Below are 15578 nucleotides of genomic sequence, written 5' to 3' on the forward strand. Positions count from 1 at the left end.
CATGAGCAGCCTGTTGTCAGTGCTGAACTCTTGGCTTGTAGTTGATGTTAAGGGACCAAATGCACTGGGTGCTGTGGCTATTGTTGAGAAGGCGGCTAACTCCCAATAATAGTAAACCTTGGTACCGTTTTTAGGGGCAACAGGAAACCTAATTCAGTGTACTCTGCTCCATCTTTTTTTTCTTCCTCATGAGAGAAGTATCAGCCCCTCACTGACTCAGCCTGCTTACCTTCAGGAGACACTCCTGAGAAGCTGTAAGTCACCTCTGTTAGAGGCTACAGCCAATGCAAGCTTTAATTCTAGGCACTGTGAAACACACAAGACAGGTTTGTTTCTAGAATATACAATGAGAGAATAGACAAAAACAAAGCATAAGAGAAAAGATATATTATCTGTGTCTTTCAAGGGAAGAACTGAAGTGCAATGTCATTTACTTGCTACAGGAGAAAACAAATAATCAGAGCCTCGATTTCCTGAATCACTTTTGCCACAAGACTGTCCTCTCTGGATTCTGTTTGCTATTGTGTGTTAAAAAGACTTACAGACATACAGAGGGGATTCTGTAACTCAGTATCACTCTGACACTCTGATGCAGGATTTTTGGTGAGGGTGAACGTTCCCTGGGTCTGTTCTACAGAGTAAGAATGGGACCTGAAGAAAGTGGGGGAAAAGAAAGAGGAAGGGAGAAGGGGTAGAGAGATTATGTCCTTCTGTTAATAGAGATGTTTGGAACATGCACAAGCCTAGGCTTCATGTTTTGAGAAAGCAAATAATGCCAGGCTTTTGATTTCCACCTGTAAAGCATATACAAACAACATGCTACCCCTTCACTTGGTGCTGTGAAGATAAACTCACTGCATTGCTAGGCACTCAGAATAGAGAAATGGGGAGCAGAGATGCACAAGGTAACTTTTATAAATTACAGAATCCAGCACTTTTTTTACTTCACTCTTCTACTTTTCCCCAAAACAGTATTAGGGAAACATACAATACAAAGTATTTTCTCAACTGAATAATTTCAATAGTATGCATTTCACAACAAACACTTGTAATGGGACCTTTGTTTAAAAGTTAGCCATGTGTTACATTAGGGGTGTGGGCAAAGGAGGCAGTTTTTAGGCTCCATCTAGATAACGGTGTGATAGTAGAAGATATTACTCTTAATGTCAAATTTCAAATTGGTGTTTATTAAGATGAATATAAAAAAAAAACCAGTAAATTTATTTCTAGTATTCCTTTGGCTTTCATAGTAAGAAAGAATATTAACAATTGATTTGAACTGCTCTCTAAGGTCTACTCAGAGACACTGATATTAAGTGCTGTAAACATTTAATTTACAGCATTTCTTTTCCTTGGGTTCCCTTTCCAGTTGTGCATACTACTAAATATTATATTCCGGATGACAAAGGAAACAGGTGTAATATAGCATTCACACATTACTTTCATGAAATAGAAACTCTGAAAGCTTACCAAATTGACATTTTAATCCCCATAATCAGATGGTAACCGAAGTGCACTTCACCCATTGCTTTCAAAAATGTTTTACTTAGGGGCTACTGAAGATATAAGTTCATTATTGACTGCAAAGGATTACAATATGGTGCAGGACCATGCACAATATGGTCCAAAATGTAATTCAGAATCCTTTAACAGTGCTTTAGCTTGATTGTCAGACAGTCAACTGGAATTTGGAAAACCTGCAACTTAAGTTTTTGTTTTGAAAAAGTTTAGTAGACCTCATCTGAATTCTTGTACCCATCTTTTTAGGGGATCTCTCTTTTTGACCAGAAATCCCATATTCTGATCTTTTCAATAACACACAAACCACTGTTGAAACTAACTAAAAAATTGTTGTTTTTTTACAAGTTGCCATTTTCCAAATTAAGAATCTTCCACATAGTTCTAGTTTTTAGTTCTCTTTTATTTCCCTGTTTTTTTAATGTTTTGTTAGTTGCTTACAGAGAAATACCTCTAGTGGGTTTTTGCATAGTGCTTAAAAAACATTTATTTATGTTGCTCAGACCTTGAAGTAGTTTTCTTTTATGTTTATGGTACTTAAAAAATAGAATTAGCTATCTATTAAAATACCTACCTACAATTTGTAAAGCAATGTAAGCTCCACAAAATATTATCCATGGAAGTTTATAAAACACATTACTTCCCCTGTGAAATAATGCAAAATCTTCTTAAAAATCAAGAGCAAATTATAAGTGAACAAGACAACATTCTATTGTGGTACAGCAGGCATGCATTCATCTTCCCTTAAACCTCTTGTCCAAACTAAAAAAATTCCTATCAGTATTAGGGAGGGATTTGATTTTGGATCAGTTTTAGAGTTCTTACTTGAGACCAATCTCTGTTACGCCAAACTTTTATAAAAAAAAAATTCTAACTGTTCCTGAAATCATGACCAAATGAACTCTTCACTATGTATATGACAAATCAAATGTTTAATCGGTGTAGATAATTATTTTCACTAGTATTCAAGCCTGGATATGCCCTTCATCCCAGGTCTCTAGCTAAACCCAGACATCTATGTAGACGTTTAAATGTCTCATCTTTTACAACGATATTCAAATCCAGCTATTTTTGTCTGTATAGATGACCAAGGCCTTTCTCCAGACCTTACTTTGACAACTAAAAACTTCTCCCAATGCTTTTACGACAGTATGTTGCACCTAGAAATTTATCCTAGAACAGTTGTTTCCTAACAATGTCATCTGTGTGCTCCATGAACTAAAAATGCAGAAAAAAGACAAACACTGGGCCTTCCTTATGTTCCATGATTTTTTTTAAACATTGTGCACTCCTTACTCCTTCATTTTCATTTAATTTTCAGCATTTTTTCTGGCACATTTAGCATCATTGATGTATGTGTGTGTGCATGTGTATGATTGCCTACATATATAAGGTACAATATATATAAGGTATGATATTATCTTGCTTAACAGAACTAATAAAGAAATTTAGGATTAAGTTACATAAATTATGAGTGGAACATCTGACAGAAGCGTTACCCACTCCCCCAGGCTTATGTTATTTATGTAATGGAGACTTCTGGACATAATAAAGTTAATTCATGAGTCTGTAGCATTCAGTGTTTGGGTTTCTTAACATCATCCTGATGACACTAAACAACTGTCCTGATGAGAGTTAGAGTGAAGTATGTACATGAAATGAATAAATTACTATGAATGGGGACTAGATCTGCAAGATTTTGATACTGGTCCACATTACAGTTTTCAAAGATCTTAGATTTAACATAGGATGAGTATATAGCAGTACAGGTGGGTAGGAAATTGACAGATAAATTTGGGTTCTTCACCGAAATCCCCATTTCCTCACCATTTATGCTTTGTGTAGCATTTGGCTTCATTTTCATGTAAATTCAAATGCAACAAACTAAATATTGTACTGAATGTATCCTTTGCCCAAAACAACTGCAACCAATACTCAAAAGGAAAATTTTAGACATCTTACTCCTTTTTAAATTATAAAAGACCTCCCTATAATAGTCCCCTTCTGCTTTTTGCTATACTGAAAAATATTTTCTGCTACAAGCTATTTAATGCTGATGCCTGGCAGGACATAACCATATCTCAAGATATATGGTGAATGCTGGCATACAAATTGCTCTTCAGCTGTTATGAATTTCTTTTTCTTGTAGTATTGATTTCCCAGGGAAAAAAAGAGACAAATTACTTTTAGACATGGTGGGTATTATACAGCAGGGAGGTAGCATATTCCCTTTACTTTTGTTGTCACTGCCCCAGTTTCATTTAACAAATTGCTAAAATAGATTCATTCGCTTAAGGTTTCGTATATGAGACCCAGATGTTTATTATCCCCAACAGCTGACTCTGAGGACTATGAGGTAATGACAATAATAGCTAACACCTTTTATCTTTATGAGGATTCTAATCATATCCTCTACTTGTTTTGGAGTTTGCTTTTCACAAGAGAAAAGAGAACTCTGGAACACAAAAGTACTTCTCAACTTCTGGAAGAAGACCTATGTATGCTTTTTTGTCTGCACTCCCCCAGGGCATACACATATTCTGGCTTCCCTCAAATATTAGAGCATGTGGATTCTAAAGACGCAGGCTGATCCAGTCAGGTACCTGATACAGCAATCAGGGGGAAAAGGACTCCTTCATGCAGTGCAAAGTGTTCCTGCCTGGCACATGAGGCACAGTCAGAGAGGCTCCCCCCCAGAACAACATGGAATGCCTGGATGTATGTGTTCAGATTGTCAACGACCTGCCTAGTGTGTCCAAACTTATAAATGATCTGAAGCAAAACTACGTGTTTTATAGCTTTTCCAGGGCTGCAATTCTTGTCAGTCAGATTATTTCTAACTTTCCGTTTACTGGCAACTATTCTTTCTTCATTCACCTATTTAAATCAGAACACAAAAATGAAAGTTTACCTATTTCCAATGCCTTTTCTGCTGAGGTCCATATGGTCTCTGAAAATAAACAGCAATTTCTTGTTAATTTCTATTACATAGCCATGTAAATCCACTGAAGGCAGCTAGAAGAAAAGGGAATATGTGTAGTTTTAGAATCATTTAGATTATGATACAAATACTTTACATTTTTAACTCAAACAATTAATTGCAAGCATTTATTTATCAAACATTATTTGTAAGTGATCATTGTGAAGATATGGATAGGGTATTTGGATAATCTGGATTTTAATCAGAACTGCTTTGTCTGCACTACCTGGGTGCTTTATACGGCCCCATGGATTTGCCTTACTGCAAAGAGCACTTGGAAGATGTGAAAGTAAAGTTTGCAAAAAAGAAAACAGGAAATTTCTTTCTTGTACCCTTCTTCCTCTTTTTCAGAAAAGTAGGCTCTTTCTGTCTCACATAATCTTTGCATAGCTTCTAAGATGATGCACACAATCATTTCCAATAAGGGCTGTAAATTATATCTAAAGCACTACTGTACTGTCCCTTAGTACCTGAGTTTAAATGAGGGTTTCACCACACTTGTATGCTCATCTACTCTTCAGCTATACAGATTATTTTGTTTGTCCTCACTTAGTTTTCACGCTGTAGAGTTCAGACCTTAAAAGTTACAAATGCTCTCTTCTGGTTGTGAATACTGATGATGTAGCATGTATTTGGCTCTTCCATTTTCAAGAAAATATTTCTAATGCTAAATTTTACATCCATAGTCTATAGGTTACTGCACATTATGCCCAACCAGATGGCCAGTGATTTTCTAACAATAACAACAATTTCATACCTAGTTGAGATGCCTTGTGTTTTATTAGGCCCAGCCAACTGCATTATTTCTGCCAAGAAATTCCAAAAGTGTCTCCAAGGCTTTTCAGCTCCAGTGGTTCATAAAACCAATGTGAAAAATGAGTTTTGAGGACTTATGACTAACTTTCCATAAGATCAATCCTTCCCTTCTATTTCTTGTTATATGCATGCAATTATATTTGTATTGCATTATGAGAAATCACTGCTAGAAATTGGAGGGCAATTGAAATCTATACATTTGGTATGCTTTCCAGGAAATGCATGAGAGATAACATAATTCTCAATTTCCCTGGAATAATTGTCTTTTTGGTAATCTTACCTGAGAAAGACATGGCAGCATGGACATTTTCCCAAGATGTCCAACAGTTCAGGTGGTATAGCATTTGCAGCATATCAAGAAATGCCAGAGAAAAAACATTTTCTATGCATTTGCAGACAAGCTGACTAGCCCATATCATGGGCCTTTTGCATCTTGGATTTCTTCAAACTGACATATGCAGTGGTAATAGCCTGTGTACATGCAGTAAGTCCTGTGGGCTTGGTATGAGGTACTGAAAATGCTCCGATCGCTTGGACAGGACATGTATCAGACTTCCAAACCATAAATGTTTTGCAAAACCTCTGCTGAGTCAACGGTTTGCACATAACTTCTGATTCACTCACATAACTCAGATTCACTGCACAGGGTTTGTCTCCCTGAAGTGTAGGCATGTACAGCACAGACAACATCTGCACTAGTCAGTCACAACTTGGTCTGTGTTCCATGGAGAGAACAGGTACTTTTGGGGTGAGATTCACCTAACCAAATATAGTTGCTGACTTAATGTGAAATGACTCCAGATTCTGTTGACTATGTTGACTAACAATCATTGACTATGAAAAGAGCTTCACATGACAGGCTAAGTAGTGGACATATAAATGTTAGGGGAGATGATTAACTTCATCTTCTTTATTTGTGTGACACAGAACATGCTCTAATGCAATAAAGATAATACAGTTAAGTAAAACTTGCAAATTAGAGTTATCTGATGTTTAGTATATAACATACACGTTGTGAATGTGAAGTATACTGGTATTCATTTTGCCAAGATTAAGTAAACTTGAAAATCTAGAATAATTTTGGATTTATCACCATTTGTTAATTTATACTTATGTATGTAGAGATAATTGCATGCTATTTCACATAATGTAGCTCATTTACCTGACTTCATGTGATGAAAAACATTCACATGCTCAACTTAAAAGATTCCATGCACTCTAAATACTCCTTTATACATGCAGCATTTTCCAGTTCAATCTCCACATCTACATTCGGTTCTGATATTTTTACTCTGAAAGCACTCTAAATGGTTTCTTTGTGGGAAAATGTACACTCAGAATTCACAGATGATCTACATGCATGTAGGTATTCTGTTTAGTTAATTCTACATATTTTAGACTTACCTATTTCTTCTGTATACAATTAAGGTTTTTACAACTCAAAAGGCAGCATTTTTAATCCCAGTGTATCAACCAAATTGATCAAAATATATGAAGAAATGTAAACCTGAGCAAAGTGACAGTGACTTAGAAGTTCATCTGGAATGGTAACTAATTATCTCCTTTTCTTGTGCTTGCTTGAACTGATAATTTTTGCAATGGAATATTTGTAATTATCAGGTTATTTTTTTAATATATATTTATTTTTATATAAGAAATCACATAGTTTCACACACAAAAGCTTTAAATGTGCAGCTTTTGTCTATAAGAAGAGTTTAACAGAAAAATGTTGACTGGTTATGGAAGTGGAGTGTGTAGATATGTACAAAAAGTTCATTTTTTTCTTAATCAGCCTCCGTTGTTGGTTTGATTATCCAGGACAGATTTTAATAAATATGTCTAGTATTAAACCCTGCACTTACCCTATGTTACTCTGTTGAGAATTCAACAGTAAAAAATCCCACACTGAATTAAATAAAACAATCAAAAGAATAATGCCCATAGTAGATCAGTATGGATGTCAATTTGTCAAGATTGCATAATTTTGAAAGCATCCCAATTTATTTAGTAAAAAGTGTATTAAAACTAGATTCTGCTTGTGTTCTACAGCCAGTCCGCTAGAGCTTTGACCTTCCTCTTAGTTCTCTTTATCAATAATCTACAATTTCTAACAGATTTTTTGCACTAACACCGTTTCATGTTAATGTTCTTTCAGATAATACTTGTATCATCAGTCAGAGACAGCAAACAGCTCAGAAATTATACTACAGGAGTTAAAGCCATATGAAATGGGCTTTCTGGACCAATTTTCATTTTCATTAAGCAGAAATCACATCACTTTCCAAGTTGCTGAAAGGAAAGGATGTAGAGAAATTGATTTGGCATCAGTTACATCTGTTTTGGATTTGGAATATCTACATAACATTAGAAGAACATAATACTTTGAAAATGTATTTTTTGTCATTAATTCATTTTTTCCATTAATAATATTCTACTTCAGCCACTTCTATTGGGCTCTACCTGGCTTTGAATATTCAGACTTCTGACTTCTTTTGTTGATTATAAATCACTTTTTCTTCCTCTCAACAAATAGCTATTTTATTAGTGACTTTTTAAAAGTCTGCTGGAATAATAGATCCCAAAACTTGGCATTTACTAAAAATGTTGAGAAATATATGGGCAAGAGAAGAGATGTTGTTCTGATAATCTGTCATCACATAAAATCATATATATAGGGTCGGCTTACAGAAAATAAGGTATGCTGAAAAGCAAACTAAGCTCAGAAATATACACACTAACTTGTGCCATCATTTCTAAGAGACTGCATTAAACTCTCTACTTGTTTATTCAGTATTAATTTTGTTGCACAACACCATATTTTGTTGCACAACACAGCTTCTAAAAATATGAAAAAGCACAAAGGTGTGATTAACTGTTGGAAACCATGAATAAATAACAAAGTAGTTAAGACTGCATAAACAATCCTGTGCTAATATTCAGGCACTTTTGCACATCTGATGTTTCAGTCATTCAGACTCATTACCTCAGTACAAAATACCAGCTGTGACATTGTAAAGGGGTTTTTAGCATGTTAGATTTCTTTAATCACATTCTGGAAATATTTGACTTGTCTGGTTTTGCCTGCTTACACTTCCACTTTTGCAGATTTTGGACAGATGAATGTAGAAACACTGTGCCAGGACTCATGGCAAAAGATAGCTCTGAGAGCTACCTTCAGTAGACACTTGTTAGGGCAAATCCTAAGCTGTTCTAACCTAGAACAAGAAATTAGAGCCTGAACTAGATCCTGGCTAACTTCTCACACTGCTGCAACCTGCAAAAAAAATCTCGTCTGTTGACCCACACAGAGGACAATGGTTTGTATTCTAAAGAGCAACTTATATTGTTGTGCCTGATGCATGATAAACTGTAAAAGAAAGAGACAGAAAACTGTTATTAGAGTGCCTCTGCAAAGAATTAAATAATCATATGTGGCATTGCCAATACAGCCAAGAAACAAAACTGCCTAAAATACAAGGGATAGATACATACAATAATAAATGTGAACAACAAAAAAAAAACAGTTTAGGGAGAGCTAATTCATAGGGATTTTCCTGACTGAATTAAGCTGCTTGAAATAAAATGCCATCAATCTTGCAGTGAACAGGATAAGTGCAATTTTTTTGCCATTTGGTTTGATACATCAGCCAGCCAACCCAACTTGCTGTCATTTCAAAACAAATGAAAGTGGGCAGCCAAATCTATCACTCACACTTGCTCTAACTCTGAAAGAAATGACAGATTTAATTGGGCTATTTTTCTACAAAGAAAATTGTAATCAAAATGTTGGAATATTTTTACTGAGTAAATACAAATAACTGGAGAGTGTTTGCAAAAATTGAAACTTACGGCATATGTCACAAAAATTCCAAGCATTAAGGCACAGTGTTCATGTAACAGGAAGAGATTTGCTCGTCATTTCTGTACAGTGGAACACTTGCTATTCTGCAACACTCACTACTCCTGTCTGCCCACTGCCATACCTTGCAGTGATGATATTGCCAGTTGTCACATCCCTATGTTAATTGCCCTTTAATGAAAGTCAATATGCATGAGGACTGTGCTAAAGAAGCAATCCTCATACCATCACTACCGTGATTCAGAACCAAATAACTGATTATTAAAAACAAATAAAATCTTCTAACACAAAGTTTTGTATTTCCAGCTGTTTTGAAAAACTTTGCGGAGGTCCAGTATTTCATGGCTTAGACTGGAATAACAAACATGTAAAGTTTGTTCAAGATATGCTGCAGGGAATTTTTTAAACTGTACCCTGTTTGTTTCTAAACAGATTAAAACATCAGTTTTAAAAGGGCACAAGTAGATTTTACAAAGGTACTTCTGATCATCACGTGTTTTATGTTCTGATAATGACTGTCATACATGTGAAAGAATGTTCTTCGGCAAGAGAATAGAAAAACTTTACTATCCAGTAAGCCATCAATGACATTTTCTTTAATATGTCATTTTAAGGTGAGAACAAGTTTAATTCTACATTCAGCCAGACAGCTGACATTTTTGCAGCCTTTCTTAGTGTTTCGTCCTTACTAAACTACCAAGAACTACTGATTATGTAACCCTCACTAACTACAGATTTTCTTTGTATTCAGAAGTAACACTAAAAATTTAATTGCGAGAAATTTGATGGGTGAATTTAGGGTATTATCGTACATTGCACTGAATGACTTGTCTGTGGATATCTCTAATCTGCAAATGAAGATATTTGGTATTTAGTATTGGTGATCTAAGATTCTCAGAAAAATCCTGCCCATATATCTAGACAAACTCTCCTGATTTTTAAGGACATCTATATTCAAATCTGAATCTGAAATATGGATCCATTTCTAATTTAAAAATATTTTCTATTTTATTTACATTTTCCAGAATAAATAAGCTCACTTTTCACATGAATCTTACCCTTTTTTGAGAGAAGCAGGTTTCTAGACTTCTATACTTACCTTAATACCATATCATCATTAATTCCTATGAACCATAGGCTCTGGCTTGAACATTGTGGACGTTTTAAATGCTAATACTGAAACTGATCTGGTGGTTCATCCTGAATGGATACAACATTACTTTCTGGAGAGTAAAGTTCTGATTGAATCACAAAGAAAGATCTATTTTTTTGATATATGTAACAGCCATTATATACATTATTGTCCTGGTTTTCAGCTGGGATAGAATTAATTGTCTTCCTAGTAGCTGGTACAGTGCTATGTTTTGAGTTCAGTATGAGGAGAATATTGATAACACACTGATGTTTTCAGTTGTTGCTAAGTAACATTTAGTCTAAAGTCAAGGATTTTTCAGCTTCTGATGCCCAGCCAGCAAGAAAGCTGGAGGGGCACAAGAAGTTGGGAGAGGACACAGCCAGGGCAGCTGACCCAAACTGGCCAAAGGGGTATTCCATACCATGTGACGTCATGTCTAGTCATAAACTGGGGGGAGTGGGGGCGGGGGGATCACCACTCGGGGACTAACTGGGCGTCAGTCGGAGGGTGGTGAGCAATTGCACTGCGCATCATTTGTACATTCCAATCCTTTCATTATTACTGTTGTCATTTTATTAGTGTTATCATTATCATTACTAGTTTCTTCTGTTCTGTTCTGTTAAACCATTCTTATCTCAACCCATGAGTTTTACTTCTTTTCCCAATTTTCTTCCCCATCCCACTGATTGGGGGGGAGTGAGTGAGCGGCTGCGTGGTGCTTAGTTGCTGGCTGGGGTTAAACCATGACAATTATATAGAGAGGTTGACTGGAAATAAATCTTAGATTATCATAAAATGGGAAAAGCACTGTCAACCTTTCCCTTTTCCCTTAGACATCTTGAAATACTCTACTGATGATGCACAACAGGAGGACACAATGCAGCAGTGTCATTATGAGCAGAAGCTGGCATTTTGGTCAAATTGAGCCCTCAATACCTCAGTAAGCACAAGGAAAGTAAGTTCTGATTCAGAAACATTATTTTATACCACTTTATAAACCCTATCTGGATGACAAGACATTCCCAAATGTTTTAGCAATATTGGCAGTTAACTCAATTCCTACGTTCCCCAAGAAAACCCAGTTAGGAACAAAACCAGTATTGGTGATCTAGCTTAAGGTATGATTAAGAAAAAAGAAGAGCCATATATCTACCTCTTCAGATCTAGAAATTAGACAATTTGCAATAGAAATTAACATTAACTTTTTTGCCTTAATAGACTCTTATACTTCCATTAAGAATAGGTTGGTTACAAGAGGAAGAGTCCAAGGTATATTTAATGCTAAGACAAATGGACTTTTCTTCACTGTTTTGGTATTTACTAATAGGAAATGTATTTCAAAACTCACTTCATGGTTTTTCAAAGGTTTTAAAGCTACAAATATTTTTAAAGCTCCAAATCCCCAAATTAAGCATGCTACTCCTTCAGTGTCAAATTATGCCTTAATATTTTCATACAATTTTATTTGTTTCAGTGGATATGAATTCCACATATGAATGACAGAAGTTGGGACTGAACCCACCAAAGCATTTAAAACTATGCTAACTTTCAAGCATTAGCTGTGCTGACTTCAAAGGTTTAATCAGTATCTAAAATGCTAAACTACTTTAAATCAGACTGGCACACTTAGTGACTGGAAAAAAATCTATTCAAAGTTAACATGCAAAATAATTAGTTGTATCTGGTTGTTTTTTAAAGCACACAGCAAAAAATATCACATACTTATTGCTCCCAAAGGTAATGTGTACGCACCCATGCATACCTGTTCCTCTAGCACAGGACAAAGACACAACAGGGATGAAACTACTCTGCAGTTTCTAGACGTGACAGCAACTTGTTGACATTCAGTTGAATACCTCTATGAAATAGCAGAGAACTTACTGCTCATTCAGTGTACAACTTTCTATATTAAATATTGTATGATACTCTATTAGCATAAATATATCATTGCCTTTCTGTTTAAATGATTAAATTCATGCTGATAAATTTTTATTATTCATTACAATTTTGAATGAAAACTACAGCTTCATTTTACGCAAAATTTAAATATAGAACTACTTAGGAGAAACTAGCACGTAGTGAGGCAAACCTGATGAAACCATACTGTAGGTCAAAAGGTGTCTCTCTGGGCTTTGGTTTCAGCTGTATCTTCTGAATGTGACTGACATAAAGCCAAATATATCACTGTGTTAGAACAGCACTTCCTTCCTCCTTTTAAAATGACAAATGCTTTTGATAAAGAAAAATACATGGCACTTGATTCTGTTGCCCACATAGATGTATCTTGTGCCACCTGAAATGTCCTAGGTTATCTGAGACATTGCTGCTGCACTGTTAGATTATGCTTATGGGTTTATGGGATACCTGTGCCATCTGGAGTGGCAGCTGAAGGCCAAGCATAATACCCTAGAAATATCTAGGGGCACTAAATGGTTATGCGAGGGCAGTTGAATCATACCTTTAAAAGCAATCATGCCATAATTTTTCAGATGAGTAGTGGGGCTTGGAAGCTGTTTTACTCTTTTTTTTTATTATTAACAGAAGCTTGCATTTTTGTTCTTGGATTATGTCTGGTGGGTTGGTGAAGCTGGTGGTAACCCAGTACCCTGGTTCCAGACTCTTCCTATCAGTGGTGCCCTGAAACACAGTAGAGCAATGCTTTTAATCCTGCTTCTGGGGTTGCTCAAAGAAAATGTTTTAAGGAATTGTAGCAGTAAACTCACAGTTCTTGAACGTAAAAATATTTCTACATAAGTAACTTAAAAAAACAGCTCTATCGAGCTAGGTACTCTTAGTATTTGTAATATACAAATTCTGCCCAACTACTTGCCTGATTTTCAGCAATCAAGCAATAGTGTCAATAAATAAATAAATAAATATTTCACAGCTCAATGGTTATGCTTTGGTAACTTAGTGATACTTGTATAAAGGTCCAAAAATCAAAAGTGATATGATTTGTAGCATATAAGTCACCAAAATACCATGGCTATTTTTGTCCCTATGCTCTACCTACCAACTATCATAAGGAAGAAGAGAGCCTGCCCCCACACTTGCTTGTGAGGCCAAAAACAAAGGCAGTTAGCTCAACTGCATGCTACAGAAGCTCTAATACACTAGTGAAAATATGAGTCGGAATTAGTCACTCTTCATCCAGCTTTCTCTCACAGGTAAACCTGTAGCAAAGAAAAGTGTAATTTACTGTTAGCAGACAGCAAGGATTTGTGCAATTTCCACTCTGTATTGTGAAATCTTAGTGGGGCTCCATGACCTACACTCTGCCAGGGTCTCCTGGGATCTCCAGGAGGCTGCTGATCATGGAACACATTTCCTTTGCTTCCAGCACACTCTGCTCTCCAGCTTGTACTCTTGCTTTCACAGTGAACTTTTACCCCCATCTTAGATGAAAACAAGCAGAATGGTTGTGAGATTTCTCCTGTCCTGCAAATGTGACTGATAGGCAGGGCAGATATTGCTATTAGCTTGAATGCAGAAAAGTGTGAGGTAGAGTATAAAATAACAAATGGTAGGTTATATATAATCTGAATAATAGTTACGTAGCTTTTACACACCAGTTCCCATCTGTAGACCCTGTAACATTTTACGAAAAGGTTTGTGTTTATCCTCACTTTATAGATGGAGAAAATATTACAAAGGATTTCCCAGGATCACAATGCAGTTTAAACAAGAGCCAGAAGAGAAGTTAGACCTTGAGTGCCAAGCCTATGTCCTGGAGACCAAATCGTTACTCCTGCAATTTATGGACAAGCCAATTTTGATGAGCTGTTAAGAGTTATTTTATTTGCTTTTCAGGTTATTTAAACAGGTTTTTTTTAAATAATGACATTTTAATATTGCCCTACACTGACTGTAAAAATAAAAATCAGTCATCTTTGCCAAAACAAATTAAAATAGCATAATGAAACACTCTGCAGCTCAGTTTCTTCAAATTGTCCGTTGCCCGGACACTGAAGTAAGTAACACATGCTCAGAAAGGTCTCAGCAGCCACAAAGTATAGTGTTAATTTTATATGGTCAAGTTGAATAATGTTGAAAACAAGAATGGCTGAATTTTCATAAGTTTGATAATGCATCCATTGTCAAAGGCTGGACACAAAGTTGAATCAAATTACAGGGAATGTTCCTTTGCCTTACATAAAAATTATGAGGGAGATAATATTTCAACATTAAGATGAGAAATACAGATTTCTGTTCAACAGCTGGCAAGCTGTGTGTATTCAATAAGAGCTGTCATAAAGAGGTTGCCAAAAATCAATAAGCTTCAAGAAATAAGAGCATGGTTGCAAATATTTTGTGTAGTTCTGAGGTCAAGTAGCATGGTAATGGGTGAAATAGTGAATACACTGCAGTGGGAATTCAACTGATTACTAACCAGCACTTTTGACAACAGGAATAGACTAATCAGAGTAACAAATTTGTTTTATAAAGAAAGTAACATGACTATACAGGAAGTAACATTCCTATGTGAATGCAAAAAAGGGGAGATATTCAAGCATGACACTGAGATGACAGCTTCAGAAGAGGAAAGCATAAGAATTATTTTTCCTAATGATGGAGGGTGGACGAGATCTCAAGAAAAAACTAAGCGGTTCACATTCTGTCATAGTACATCGATGGTGATAGTACAACATGTCAAGGAGCTGGATAGAAAAGATGGATATAGATTCAAGTCCAAGAAAGACTAGGTTTGGCCCATATTTCAGAACTGGTGACAGCAACTGTATTTGAAACAAAATATGAAGCAGAAGTGTCAAGTAAAGCTCAAGAATTAGCCAAGAAATATAGAAATAAATGATGCTACAACTGAATGTAATTGAGATTTAACAACTGATTGGAATGTAACTTTTTGACTGGTGAAAAATTTCAGACTTTGGAAATGCATTTGGAAACACCAAGTTGCAGTTGTGAATAAAAGTACTGCGAAAAGATTTAATTTTATGTTTCTTTTCTGACATTTTTATTTAATAGCTCATCAATTATAATATTAAAAAGAAAGCTCTAGGAAATGGCTGTACACTAAGGCAACTCTTCAAAGACCTTATGTGATTTGTGACTTGGAAATAGTATAGAAAGTGAGAGATGGATGCTGAAGTGCTATTGATCAATTCAGTATGGTTCACTTCATGACTGAGATTTCAAACAAACATGTAGATGATCAAAACTGGCACTGAAAAAAATGTCAAATAGGGTATTGATCTTCCTTACATTATGAGCTGTACCTGATTTATAAACCACATTCCATAAGGTGACAT

General features: G+C 35.7%; 1 long non-coding RNA gene across 1 annotated transcript in view; it reads right to left on the bottom strand.

Moving 5' to 3' along the window:
- Nucleotides 1–4429: 4429 nt before the first annotated feature.
- The window catches only part of LOC128138208 (uncharacterized), a 69112-nt gene continuing 57963 nt past the window's right edge, over nucleotides 4430–15578 (bottom strand). The window contains exon 3 of the long non-coding RNA XR_008233973.1: nucleotides 4430–4468. This is a non-coding gene — a long non-coding RNA (uncharacterized LOC128138208). The remainder of the gene's footprint in view (nucleotides 4469–15578) is intronic.

The sequence above is a fragment of the Harpia harpyja genome, chromosome 2 (genome assembly GCF_026419915.1).
Source record: "Harpia harpyja isolate bHarHar1 chromosome 2, bHarHar1 primary haplotype, whole genome shotgun sequence".
In the NCBI taxonomy this organism is placed as follows: Eukaryota; Metazoa; Chordata; class Aves; order Accipitriformes; family Accipitridae; genus Harpia; species Harpia harpyja.